This window comes from Salmo salar, chromosome ssa04 (genome assembly GCF_905237065.1).
Source record: "Salmo salar chromosome ssa04, Ssal_v3.1, whole genome shotgun sequence".
NCBI classification, from domain to species: domain Eukaryota; kingdom Metazoa; phylum Chordata; class Actinopteri; order Salmoniformes; family Salmonidae; genus Salmo; species Salmo salar.
This window is the reverse complement of record NC_059445.1, coordinates 7,541,957-7,557,208: the sequence shown is the minus strand read 5'-3', so window position 1 is coordinate 7,557,208 and position 15,252 is coordinate 7,541,957.

The following is a 15,252-nucleotide window of genomic DNA, read 5'->3' as shown; positions in this document are numbered from 1 at the left end:
AAGAGAGAGACCAGCTACAGACCAGATACAACACCCTGACTAAAGGGAGAGACCAGTTACAACACCCTGACTAAAGAGAGAGACCAGCAACAGACCAGTAGTAACACCCTGACTAAAGAGAGACCAGCTACAACACCCTGACTAAAGAGAGAGAGACCAGCTACAGACCAGTAGTAACACCCTGACAAAAGAGAGGCCAGCTACAGACCAGATACAACACAATGACTGAAGAGAGAGACCAGTTACAGACCAGTAGTAACACCCTGACTAAAGAGATTCCAGCTACAGACCAGTTACAACACACTGACTAAAGAGAGAGACCAGTTACAGACCAGATACAACACCCTGACTAAAGAGCGAGACCAGCTACAGACCAGATACAACACCCTGACTAAAGAGAGAGAGACCAGCTACACACCAGTAGTAACACCCTGACTAAAGAGAAAGACCAGCTACAGACCAGATACAACACCCTGACTAAAGAGAGAGAGACCAGCAAAAGACCAGTTACGACACACTGACTAAAGAGAGAGAGACCAGCAACAGACCAGTAGTAACACCCTGACTAAAGAGAGAGACCAGTTACAACAACCTGAATAAAGAGAGAGAACAAGATGACAGAGAGGGGAAGGGCTGATGAGGGTGAGATCATTTGATGATGTCACTGATATTTCATTTATAAATGTGAGATATATAGACATCTTCCTCAATTAAATCTCTCTCTCTCTGAACATATTCATGAATTTATTTAAAACCTACAGTATTTACTTTCTGAGATACAGTAGTAGTTTCCTGTCTTCAGTAGTTATGTGATGGACACATCGCCAGACAATGAATGACACACTACAAGTACACGGCTGCATAAGAACAGATGGAAGGGAACACCATGAGGTTATTAACTTCGTACAGTGGACTCCTGATAAGTGTTAGACATTGGAATCAAATACTATTTCAAATCGTATAAAAATACTTTGTGCATTTGTGATAGCCTGCTAGAATGTCAGATGGGCGGGGTTTGAACTTTTGAGACTTTTCTATTGCAACAGGTAAGCTCAATTAAGCACAGCACAGCTTAAATATTTTTGATTATTTCATATAGTTTTGAAGTCCACACTCAGTTGTCAGGAATATAAGATAAAAAGGTGAAAAGGAGAATAAAATGTGATAGCCTCAACCACCCATGTTACTCTTTAATCATAGTCCGTGCATGGACTCCACAAGGTGAGAAAAGTGTTCCACAGGGATGCTGGCCAATGTTGACTCCAATGCTCCCCACAGTTGTCTCAGATTAGGCTTGGACGGTAAACCAGGGTATTTGGAAATAGCCACTGAATGGTTTTTCAATACCGTCAATGCCGTAGAGATTTTCAATACCTTTTAATATTTGTAGTAATTTTTATGTAAATACCTGCAGTCAAATTGTGCAATGATTTAGTAGATAAAACAGACCGCGTTCTTATTTCAGATGTCACATTATTTGACATTATGAAGCTTACTTAGTTCCCCAGCACAGTTGAGACAGTCACATATTTGTTGTATGTAGCACAACAGGAGAAAGTGGGAGCAGGTGAGTCCAGCTGTGTGTCGACAGGGGTCGCATTTTTATATTGACATTCAGTGTTTTTTTTATTCAATAGAGTGATCAGGGACCTGCAACTACAGTTTTCCTTCAAAGAAAATACATTAGTGCAACACATTTGGCAGAAAATAGCTTCATTTTCTTCAGATGAAGTGTAACACTATTTGGCTGGCAGCCACACAAGTAAATGAGCTTAGAATGAAAAAGCAAGGTGTTTTTAAACGATGCATGGCCATCATATTTCTAATGTTTTGCTTAAAGTTAATCTTTCATTTTACCAGAAATGTACCGGTGGGGAAAAAGCTACACATCAGTTGGAGCACTTTCTGCTGATAGAAAGTGAATTCTCATCCGAATTGGAAGTGCAACTGAAGCACTAACTTTGTCTCAGAAATTAACAATAAGGAGCATTTTAGATCTGTGTTTACAAAACACAGCAAGATATTTCTTATGCGTTTTCTTCTTCTTTCCTCTGTAAAAAAAACTGAATTCTGCGTTAACATGACCCGTATCGCGGCGTCATATTGTGTTAGCTTTCTTCCGTGTTTGAGAAGGCAAATCCCTTTGGATGAGTTACTTGTACAGCTGCCACTGCTATCTTGATTTCCTTGCGTTTCCCATCTGCTCCTCCCCCTCTTCTCTGAGCAGACAGGCCTGTAGCCCTACTAAGTACAGACTCCACACAGACATAGTGTGTAGACATGCTGCTGGAGAGCCAGTATTCATGTATACAATGTCTCTCATTCACCTTCGCTTGTAAATGTCTAAACTCATCAAAAATGACATTCGCTAGCTCGTACCTATACTTGGTGCATTCGGAAAGTATTTAGACCCCTTGATTATTTTAAAGACTTTTAAAGACATGGAAAGTTGACAATTGTGGCACAAACCATAACTGGATCCATGAGAAAAAGAGTTAACAATAACCTACTCTTGCATCTCTACACTCTTAGCACCTTTTTTTCTATCTAGAACTGAAAAGGGTTCTTCGGTTGTCCCATAGGAGAGCCCTTTTGGCTCTAGGAAGAACCCATTCGGTTCCAGGTTGAAACCTTCTGGGTTCCCTGTACAACCCTTTCCACAGAGGATTCTACATGGAACCCAAAATAGTTCTACCTGGAACCAAAAAGGGTTCTCATCTGGGGACAGCAGCAGAACCCTTTTGGAACCCTTTTGTATTTTTTGGTGTACTTTTAACCCTTTTTTTCTCCCCAATTTCGTGAAATCCAATTGGTAGTTACAGTCTTGTCCCATCGCTGCAAATCACATATGGACTCAGGAGAGGCGAAGGTCAAGAGCCATGCATCCTCTGAAACACAACCCCGCCTAGCCTCACTGCTTCTTGACACACTGCTCGCTTTACCCGGAAGCCAGCCGCACCAATGTGTAAGAGGATACACAGTACAGCTGGCAACTGAAGTCAGTGTGCTTGCGCCTGGCCTGTCACAAGGAGTCGCTAGAGCGCGATGGGACAAGGACATCTCGGCCGGCGAAACCCTCCCCTAACCCGGACGACACTGGGCCAATTGTGCGCCGCCTCATGGGTCTCGCGGTCTCGGGCAGCTGCAACACAGCCCGGGATCGAACCCGGATCTGTAGTGACGCCTCTAGCACGCCTCTAGCACCTTAGACCGCAGCACCACTCGGGAGGCCCCAGAACCCTTTTTTCTTAGAGTGTAGGTTTGAGAAGTAGGAGAGGAGATAGTCTTTCCTAGAATCTTGACCTGATTGAGATAGAGCCTTAGTGTCACATGGAATGATGCTGGAGAGACGAAGCAGGTACGGGGAGTGGAATGAGACGGACATGGAATGAGACAGGAACAGCGTCAGCAAACTAATACAAAAGACAAAAACAATACAATGCAGAAGCGGGGAATAGAGCTAGGGAACTGACAAATATAGGGGAGGAAACAAACAGATGATAAGTGAGTCCAGGTGAGTCCAATTTCGCTGATGCGCGTGACGAGGGAAGCCAGGTGTGCATGATGGATTGCAGGAGTGCGTGATGCAGGGCAACCTGGTGCCCTCAAGCGCCAGGTGGAGGGAAGAGCGGGAGCAGACGTGACACTTAGTGTCAGAAAGAGCCGTAGAGGAGGAAGAAGACAACTGGAGAATGAGGAAGAGAGAAAAATAAGACAAATATTGATGTTTAGATTTAGAGGAGACTATGTAGACATACAGTACCCTGGAAATATATCAATCATTTATTAGCAATATGTCATGTGGTTTGCCATAGGCATATGCTCAGCTAAATTATTTTCTTGATTTTTTTCATGGTTAATTATTAGCAAAAATCGCTTCGTTCTCCTTCTTATTAAAAGGCACATATTAATAAATAAAGGAACAATGTCTACCAGCTTCCTGATTGAATGTGATTGGATACTTAATAAAAGAGTGTCACATGCAGTTGGACACAGACAAAGGCCAGAACAGTACTGAGGGGACACATGCATGGCGCATGAAGACACACACACGTGAAGTTCCCCTTTTAAACCTCTGGTAAAGATGAAGACATAGATTTCCTCACACTGCTATCACACACAGACAGCATAGATAGGAAGAAAGGACTTGATTTGGCCATCGATGGCCGGTCACAAGCCATTACGTAACTACCTTATGAATGATGCAATAAACAGGCCTTTTAAAGTGATAGGCTGAAAGGCTGCAATCAGACCAACTACTCAACAATGAAGTTAGAATCATACAGTAGATATTACCATTAGGAGTCAGTTAGAAAGGTAATCATACAGTAGATATTACCATAAGGGGTCGTTAGAAAGGGAATCATACAGTAGATATTACCATAAGGAGTCAGTTAGAAAGGGAATCATACAGTAGATATTATCATTAGGAGACAGTTAGAAAGGTAATCATACAGTAGATATTACCATTAGGAGTCAGTTAGAAAGGTAATCATACAGTAGATATTACCATAAGGGGTCAGTTAGAAAGGGAATCATACAGTAGATATTACCATTAGGAGTCAGTTAGAAAGGTAATCATACAGTAGATATTACCATAAGGGGTCGTTAGAAAGGGAATCATACAGTAGATATTACCATAAGGAGTCAGTTAGAAAGGGAATCATACAGTAGATATTATCATTAGGAGACAGTTAGAAAGGTAATCATACAGTAGATATTACCATTAGGAGTCAGTTAGAAAGGTAATCATACAGTAGATATTACCATAAGGGGTCAGTTAGAAAGGGAATCATACAGTAGATATTACCATTAGGAGTCAGTAGAAAGGTAATCATACAGTAGATATTACCATAAGGGGTCGTTAGAAAGGGAATCATACAGTAGATATTACCATAAGGAGTCAGTTAGAAAGGGAATCATACAGTAGATATTACCATTAGGAGTCAGTTAGAAAGGTAATCATACAGTAAATATTACCATAAGGAGTCAGTTAGAAAGGTAATCATACAGTAGATATTACCATTAGGAGTCAGAAAGAGAATCATACAGTAGATATTACCATAAGGAGTCAGTTAGAAAGGGAATCATACAGTAGATATTACCATAAGGAGTCAGTTAGAAAGGTAATCATACAGTAGATATTACCATAAGGAGTCAGTTAGAAAGGGAATCATACAGTAGATATTACCATAAGGAGTCAGTTAGAAAGGTAATCATACAGTAGATATTACCATTAGGAGTCAGTTAGAAAGGTAATCATACAGTAGATATTACCATTAAGAGTCAGTTAGAAAGGTAATCATACAGTAGATATTACCATAAGGGGTCAGTTAGAAAGGTAATCATACAGTAGATATTACCATTAGGGGTCAGTAGAAAGGTAATCATACAGTAGATATTACCATAAGGGGTCGTTAGAAAGGGAATCATACAGTAGATATTACCATAAGGAGTCAGTTAGAAAGGGAATCATACAGTAGATATTATCATTAGGAGACAGTTAGAAAGGTAATCATACAGTAGATATTACCATTAGGAGTCAGTTAGAAAGGTAATCATACAGTAGATATTACCATTAGGAGTCAGTTAGAAAGGTAATCATACAGTAGATATTACCATTAGGAGTCAGTTAGAAAGGTAATCATACAGTAGATATTACTATAAGGAGTCAGTTAGAAAGGGAATCATACAGTAGATATTACCATAAGGAGTCAGTTAGAAAGGTAATCATACAGTAGATATTACCATTAGGAGTCAGTTAGAAAGGTGATCATACAGTAGATATTACCATTAGGAGTCAGTTAGAAAGGTGATCATACAGTAGATATTACCATTAGGAGTCAGTTAGAAAGGTAATCATACAGTAAATATTACCATAAGGAGTCAGTTAGAAAGGGAATCATACAGTAGATATTACCATTAGGAGTCAGTTAGAAAGGGAATCATACAGTAGATATTACCATTAGGAGTCAGAAAGAGAATCATACAGTAGATATTACCATTAGGAGTCAGTTAGAAAGGTAATCATACAGTAGATATTACCATTAGGAGTCAGTTAGAAAGGTAATCATACAGTAGATATTACCATTAGGAGTCAGTTAGAAAGGTAATCATACAGTAAATATTACCATAAGGAGTCAGTTAGAAAGGGAATCATACAGTAGATATTACCATTAGGAGTCAGAAAGAGAATCATACAGTAGATATTACCATTAGGAGTCAGTTAGAAAGGTAATCATACAGTAGATATTACCATTAGGAGTCAGTTAGAAAGGTAATCATACAGTAGATATTACCATTAGGAGTCAGTTAGAAAGGTAATCATACAGTAAATATTACCATAAGGAGTCAGTTAGAAAGGGAATCATACAGTAGATATTACCATTAGGAGTCAGTTAGAAAGGGAATCATACAGTAGATATTACCATTAGGAGTCAGAAAGAGAATCATACAGTAGATATTACCATTAGGAGTCAGTTAGAAAGGTAATCATACAGTAGATATTATCATTAGGAGACAGTTAGAAAGGTAATCATACAGTAGATATTACCATAAGGAGTCAGTTAGAAAGGGAATCATACAGTAGATATTACCATTAGGAGTCAGTTAGAAAGGGAATCATACAGTAGATATTACCATTAGGAGTCAGTTAGAAAGGTAATCATACAGTAAATATTACCATAAGGAGTCAGTTAGAAAGGGAATCATACAGTAGATATTACCATTAGGAGTCAGTTAGAAAGGTAATCATACAGTAAATATTACCATAAGGAGTCAGTTAGAAAGGGAATCATACAGTAGATATTACCATTAGGAGTCAGTTAGAAAGGGAATCATACAGTAGATATTACCATTAGGAGTCAGAAAGAGAATCATACAGTAGATATTACCATTAGGAGTCAGTTAGAAAGGTAATCATACAGTAGATATTATCATTAGGAGACAGTTAGAAAGGTAATCATACAGTAGATATTACCATAAGGAGTCAGTTAGAAAGGGAATCATACAGTAGATATTACCATTAGGAGTCAGTTAGAAAGGGAATCATACGGTAGATATTACCATTAGGAGTCAGTTAGAAAGGTAATCATACAGTAAATATTACCATAAGGAGTCAGTTAGAAAGGGAATCATACAGTAGATATTACCATTAGGAGTCAGTTAGAAAGGTAATCATACAGTAAATATTACCATAAGGAGTCAGTTAGAAAGGGAATCATACAGTAGATATTACCATTAGGAGTCAGTTAGAAAGGGAATCATACAGTAGATATTACCATTAGGAGTCAGAAAGAGAATCATACAGTAGATATTACCATTAGGAGTCAGTTAGAAAGGTAATCATACAGTAGATATTACCATTAGGAGTCAGTTAGAAAGGTAATCATACAGTAGATATTACCATTAGGAGTCAGTTAGAAAGGTAATCATACAGTAAATATTACCATAAGGAGTCAGTTAGAAAGGGAATCATACAGTAGATATTACCATTAGGAGTCAGTTAGAAAGGGAATCATACAGTAGATATTACCATTAGGAGTCAGAAAGAGAATCATACAGTAGATATTACCATTAGGAGTCAGTTAGAAAGGTAATCATACAGTAGATATTATCATTAGGAGACAGTTAGAAAGGTAATCATACAGTAGATATTACCATAAGGAGTCAGTTAGAAAGGGAATCATACAGTAGATATTACCATTAGGAGTCAGTTAGAAAGGGAATCATACAGTAGATATTACCATTAGGAGTCAGTTAGAAAGGTAATCATACAGTAGATATTACCATTAGGGAGTCAGTTAGAAAGGTAATCATACAGTAAATATTACCATAAGGAGTCAGTTAGAAAGGGAATCATACAGTAGATATTACCATTAGGAGTCAGTTAGAAAGGGAATCATACAGTAGATATTACCATTAGGAGTCAGAAAGAGAATCATACAGTAGATATTACTATTAGGAGTCAGTTAGAAAGGTAATCATACAGTAGATATTATCATTAGGAGACAGTTAGAAAGGTAATCATACAGTAGATATTACCATAAGGAGTCAGTTAGAAAGGGAATCATACAGTAGATATTACCATTAGGAGTCAGTTAGAAAGGGAATCATACAGTAGATATTACCATTAGGAGTCAGTTAGAAAGGTAATCATACAGTAGATATTACCATAAGGAGTCAGTTAGAAAGGGAATCATACAGTAGATATTACCATTAGGAGTCAGTTAGAAAGGGAATCATACAGTAGATATTACCATTAGGAGTCAGAAAGAGAATCATACAGTAGATATTACCATTAGGAGTCAGTTAGAAAGGAAATCATACAGTAGATATTACCATTAGGAGTCAGTTAGAAAGGTAATCATACAGTAGATATTACCATTAGGGAGTCAGTTAGAAAGGTAATCATACAGTAAATATTACCATAAGGAGTCAGTTAGAAAGGGAATCATACAGTAGATATTACCATTAGGAGTCAGTTAGAAAGGGAATCATACAGTAGATATTACCATTAGGAGTCAGAAAGAGAATCATACAGTAGATATTACCATTAGGAGTCAGTTAGAAAGGTAATCATACAGTAGATATTATCATTAGGAGACAGTTAGAAAGGTAATCATACAGTAGATATTACCATAAGGAGTCAGTTAGAAAGGGAATCATACAGTAGATATTACCATTAGGAGTCAGTTAGAAAGGGAATCATACAGTAGATATTACCATTAGGAGTCAGTTAGAAAGGTAATCATACAGTAGATATTACCATTAGGAGTCAGTTAGAAAGGTAATCATACAGTAAATATTACCATAAGGAGTCAGTTAGAAAGGGAATCATACAGTAGATATTACCATTAGGAGTCAGTTAGAAAGGGAATCATACAGTAGATATTACCATTAGGAGTCAGAAAGAGAATCATACAGTAGATATTACCATTAGGAGTCAGTTAGAAAGGTAATCATACAGTAGATATTATCATTAGGAGACAGTTAGAAAGGTAATCATACAGTAGATATTACCATAAGGAGTCAGTTAGAAAGGGAATCATACAGTAGATATTACCATTAGGAGTCAGTTAGAAAGGGAATCATACAGTAGATATTACCATTAGGAGTCAGTTAGAAAGGTAATCATACAGTAGATATTACCATAAGGAGTCAGTTAGAAAGGGAATCATACAGTAGATATTACCATTAGGAGTCAGTTAGAAAGGGAATCATACAGTAGATATTACCATTAGGAGTCAGTTAGAAAGGTAATCATACAGTAAATATTACCATAAGGAGTCAGTTAGAAAGGGAATCATACAGTAGATATTACCATTAGGAGTCAGTTAGAAAGGGAATCATACAGTAGATATTACCATTAGGAGTCAGTTAGAAAGGTAATCATACAGTAGATATTACCATTAGGAGTCAGTTAGAAATGTAATCAAACAGTTAGTTAAGATGGATGACTACGTCAATGAAGAGGTTATTGAAGAAAACAAAGTTATTGCGGAAAACAAGAACAGAGCAAATCAAGTCAAAATGTATTTGTCATGTGCACCAAATACAACAGGTGTAGACCTTACAGTGAAATGCTTACTTACTGGCTCTAACCAACAGTGCAAAAAACGTATTAGGTGAACAATTGTCACGACTTCCTCTCCATTTTCGGGCTGGGGTTCGGCGGTCGTCGTCGCCGGCCTACTAGATGCCACAGATCCATTTTTCCTTTTCGTTTGTGTCTGTCTGTTTTGTCACACCTGTGTCCTATTAGTTGATTTCAGTGGGTTTATTTACCTCCGCTGCCTACTAGTCTTTGTGCGGGAGTGTTTGCTGTGTTACTTTGTTAGGGGTGCGTGTCTGCACCACGGGATTTTCTTTTCTCACGGTAGTTGTGCCGTTTTGGAATTTGTTTAGGAGTAGAGGTTTCTCCTCCGTGTGTTGCATTACTTTCCCTGTGTGTGGCGACTTCGTTTGGGTGTGTTTCCCCCATGTTGTTGTTGAGTTGGGACTCCTTAATAAACGATTGTGCCACTGGGACTTCCTTGCTCTCCTGCTCCTGATTCCTGCACCTCCCTCCTCCTAGGAGGCACGTAACAACAATAGGTAAGTAAAGAAATAAAACAGAAAAAATAACTGTAGCGAGGCAATATACATTAGTGAGGCTATAAAAGTAGCGAGGCTACATACAGACACTGATTGAGTTAGTATGTACAAAGAAAAGAGTGAAGACTGAGACCCATCGCTCAGGTAAAAACAAGGAAAGCTCTCTATCACACACATACCGTACACAGACAAAGACTTAAACACATGAACAAAAGCACTAAACAAAAATGCTAACTGATAGCAACTTATAGTTTGAACTGTGTTTTTGAGGCTATACATACAGTTTGTTTACAATATTGTTTAGAAACAATTAATTAACAGGTTATACGTTGGGTTCTGATGGGGAATGACTGTTGAACTAAGGCATGAGGCATTTATAACTTATATCTTTAAGAATGGATTGGTAGACTTTATATCATACAACAGCTGTGAGAAACAGTCCTATTGTGGCTGATTATGTCACACCCCCACCCTCTTATACCTGTGTGTGTGTGTGTGTGTGTGTGTATGCTTGTGTTGTGTGTGTGTGTGTGTGTGTGTGTGTGTGTGTGTTCTCACATCAGTGTGCATCTCCTCAGGACCTGAGGATTCAGGGAGAACACTCTACAGGATGGTTGCTGTGAGCTTGGGGATGCTGTGTGTTCTACAAGTCACTCTCAAAATCTCCCTGAGACTAGTCTGTGAGTGTATTGTTATCTAATCATCACAATATATCAGACTTTCACAACAAGGTCTCAACTTCCCTAAGTTCGTCCTCTGTTAGACATGTTTAAGGAACTTGCAAACCACATCCAAGATATTGTATCTTCTTTCAGTAGACTCTCTAGACCAGTGTTTCTCAATCCTGGTCCAGGGGCACCAAAAGGGGTGCACATTTTTATTTTTGTCATAGCAGCACACAGCTGATTCAAATTATCAACTCATCAAGCTTTGAGGATTAGAATTACGTGTGAAATGCTAATGTCAATACAAAAATGTGCACCCTTTATAGACCTGTCAAGGCTGTGGGTAACTGGTGAAAGGAGTCAGGCGCAGGAGAGCTGAGATGCGTGGATAAGGTATTTAATACAAGATAACACCAGTATAAACACAATACTAAGGTGCGGGAAAAATACCAGTACCACGAAATAAACGGGCGTAATAACAATAGAACAATAGAACAAACACGCTCACAAACAAGGGGGAAACCAGAGGGTTAAATAATGAACATGTAATGAGGGAATTGAAACCAGGTGTGTAGAAAACAAAGACAAAACAAATGGAAAATGAAAAGTGGATCGGCGATGGCCAGAAGGCCGGTGACATCGACCGCCGAGCGCCGCTCAAACAAGGAGAGGGACCGACTCCGGCGGAAGTCGTGACAAGACCAGTGGTTTTTAAACCTCTTCTCTGGGACCCCCAGCTGTTCCATGTGTATTTCAGGGGGACCCCCAGCTGTTCCATGTGTATTTCAGGGGGACCCCCAGCTGTTCCATGTGTATCTCAATCCTAAAGCCTTGAGGAATTGAAACGGTTTTGCTTCAATGATGTCAACCGTATAAAACCTTTAGGTAACACTTTTTGGATAGCCCCAAGTAATTATATTTATTTATTGTGTTGTATTCTTCAACAGAGCAAAACTGTTACTCTAATGGATGGATGAGGTTTGAGCACAGCTGTTACTACATCTCTACTGTGAAGAACACCTGGTATTACGCCAGACAGGACTGTCTGGGGTGAGGAGCAGACCTGGTGATCGTAAACGGTGATATGGAACAGGTGAGAGACAGAGAGAGATATGGTGGGGGGGGTTTATGATCAAACATCCCTTGGTCAGTAATGTATCTTCCAGTATTTAACACATGTGGTCTATAGTAGTTGACAATATCAGTATCTGTAACGGCTGTCTTCATTGTCAGACGAAACAGCGAAGTCATCGTCTGAAAAAGTGGACCAATACGCAGCGGAGGATGTGTTCATCATTAGGAATTTTAATAAATGAAAGAACACTACAAAAATAAACAAAAGACAGCAAAACAGTCCTGTCAGGAATAACTCTAAACAGAAACAATCCCCCACAAAAACCCAAAGGAAAAACAGGCTCCTTATGTGTGACTCCCAATCAGCAACAACGAACTACAGCTGTGCCTGATTGGGAGCCACACACGGCCCAAAACAAAGAAATACAAAAACATAGAAAAATGAACATAGAACGCCCACCCAATGTAACACCCTGGCCTAATCAAAATAAAGAACAAAAACCCCTCTCTATGGCCAGGGCGTTACAGTATCTTTCTCACCAACAGGAGTTTCTCTTCAAATTCAGCAAAAGTTTCTGGATTGGTCTGACTGACTCTGTTACTGAGGGGACCTGGAAATGGGTGGACGGCAACCCACTGACCACCCAAAGGTAAGAGACTACTGCTCTAATAACACTGACCACAGTGTGATTCTGTGTGTTGTTCATACTCTAGGTTCTGAGAGAGTGGCCAGTCTAACTCTGTTGTTTCTACTGCAGGTATTGGGAGAGTGGACAACTGTGTGTGGTTCTCTTACAGTTCATCAGACCAACGAAAATGGCATGACTATCCGTGTTCATCTCTAAGTTACTGGATGTGTGAGAAATAGTTCTCTCTCACTCTTAGTTAAGATGTTGATTGTCATGCTGAAAGTCATGATACCAGCTACAGTGCCTTCAGAAAGTATTCACAGCCTAGACTTTTTCCACATTTTGTTGTTTACACGCTGAATTTATAAATGGATTAAAATGAGATTTCATTGTCACTGTCCTAAACACAATAACTCATAATGTCAAAGTGGAAATATGTTTTTCATTTTTTTTTTTTACAAATTAATAAAAGATTTAAAGCTGAAATGTGTTGAGTCAAAGTATTCAACCCCTTTGTTATGGCTAAATACGTTCAGGAGTGAAAATGTGCTTAACCTTGACACATAATAAGTTGCATAGACTCACTCTGTGTGAAATACAGAGTACAGTATGTCTACATACTCTTCTTTAAATCTAAACACAACAATTATTTGTCTTTTTTCTCTCTTCCTCAGTCTTTTAATTTTCTTCTTCCTCCTCTGTCTCTCTCTGACACTAAGGCTCCTTTCTCCCATCTCCTCTACTCCCAACTCCTCTCCTCTCCTCCTGTTTCCTTTCTCCTCACCTCTCCTCCTGTCTCCTCTCGTCTCCTCCTGTCTCTTCTAATCCCATCTCCTCCCTACCGGAGGAAAAAGTCCACGGTCTTTCCCATTGGACAATATTATCCAATGTGTTTTGAGAAGGAAGCGAAGAGAGCGAGAGGGTACAAGGAGGAATCAAGGAAGGATGAATTGAGGAAAGCCCATCGGCGTGTCTAATACCATTACTCTGTAAAATGCTTCTTCGTTATTTTTATTAGCAACATTGCCATAGGCTTATGCTTAGTTAAAAAAAATGGTTTCATAAAACCGTGTGACCTGCAGTTGGACACACACAGAATTCGGAACATTACTGAGCGCACACACACACATACTTCCCTTTTAAAATTCTGAGAAAAATGCTGACATAGATTTTCCCCACACACTTCTGAATAACTCTACATTGATGTCACACACTTCTGAATAACTCCTTACACTGACGTCACACACAGACAGTATAGAAAGACAAAAGGCCCCTATATGGCATCAGGCCATTGGTGATGTATGGGATGAAATCGGTGGCTGGCCTCAAGCCATAACGTGACCTCAGTTTGAAGGCTGGGGTGTTAAAGCCTCAGTAATGTTATATGATCTATATGTGAATTCAGAGGGTCAAATTTTTTTATCCACTAAAATATATGATAACTTCAATTATAACCTGAATCATATGTTTAAACCATGTGCAGGGTGGGAAACAAATGTTTCCGTTAGAAGGTAAAGTGAGGGAAGTCACGTGGAGGCCAGTGACTTGTTGATTTGACAGTTTCAGTTAAAACAATGTCACTTACAGTAAGGCACAGGGACAGACACAGGCAGAGGTAACATTATCACAAGAACCTGTGTAGTCTTAACATAGACATGTTAGACAGAAAACAGTATGTTGTTGGAAATGTCTGAGCCCATCTTTACTGAGCCCTCCTGAAGAGTCTTACCAGTCAATGCCACGTGAAAAGTTAGCTATTCGCTGGCGCAAGTGAGGACACTTCAGGCTGAGGACTAAGTTTCACACATCTCCATGTGCTCTACACACACACACACACACACTGGACAGTGACTACAACCTGACTGAGGAGAGAGACCAGCTACAGACCAGTTACTGTAATACAGTATATTGTAATTTAACATTAAGGACATCTAGTTGTTAAAGGACTAATGACTCACTATGGTATGGAGTAACATCTAGTTGTTAAAGGACTAATTAATCACTATGTATGGAGTAACATCTAGTTGTTCAAGGACTAATGAATCACTATGGTATGGAGCAACATCTAGTTGTCAAAGGACTAATGAATCACTATGGTATGGAGTAACATCTAGTTGTTAAAGGACTAATGAATCACTATGGTATGGAGTAACATCTAGTTGTTAAAGGAGTAATGAATAACTATGGTATGGAGTAACATCTAGTTGTTAACCTCTTGACGTTACCCTAGGATAGGGGGCGCCACAGCGCATTTTGGAAAAAATTCGTGCCCATTTTCAACGGCCTACTAATCAAACTCAGAAGCTAGGATATGCATATAATTAATACCTGTGGATAGAAAACACCCTAAAGTTTCTAAAACTGTTTGAATGGTGTCTGTGAGTATAACAGAACTCATATGGCAGTCAAAACCCCGAGACCGATTGAAACAGGAAGTGGAATTCTGAATTGTGGACTCAACTTCACGTCGTTGCCTATTATTCACACCGTGAACTATCGTTATTTGAGCACTTCCTATTGCTTCCACAAGATGTCGCCAGTCTTTACAAAGTGTTTTGAGCCTTCTACTGTCGAAACTCAGTGAATGAGACGCGTTGGAAATTGGTCACAGGGGGAGGGCCATCACCATTATGACGCCGGCGGCCCTGTCTACCCCCACCTTTGGAAACGTTTTGAAACACAATGAAATCGTCCCCCTCGAATCTTATTGGCTCTCTTGTTGAAACAGGCCCTGAAGATTTATGTTATACAACGTTTGACATGTTTGAACGAACCTAAATGGGAAAAAA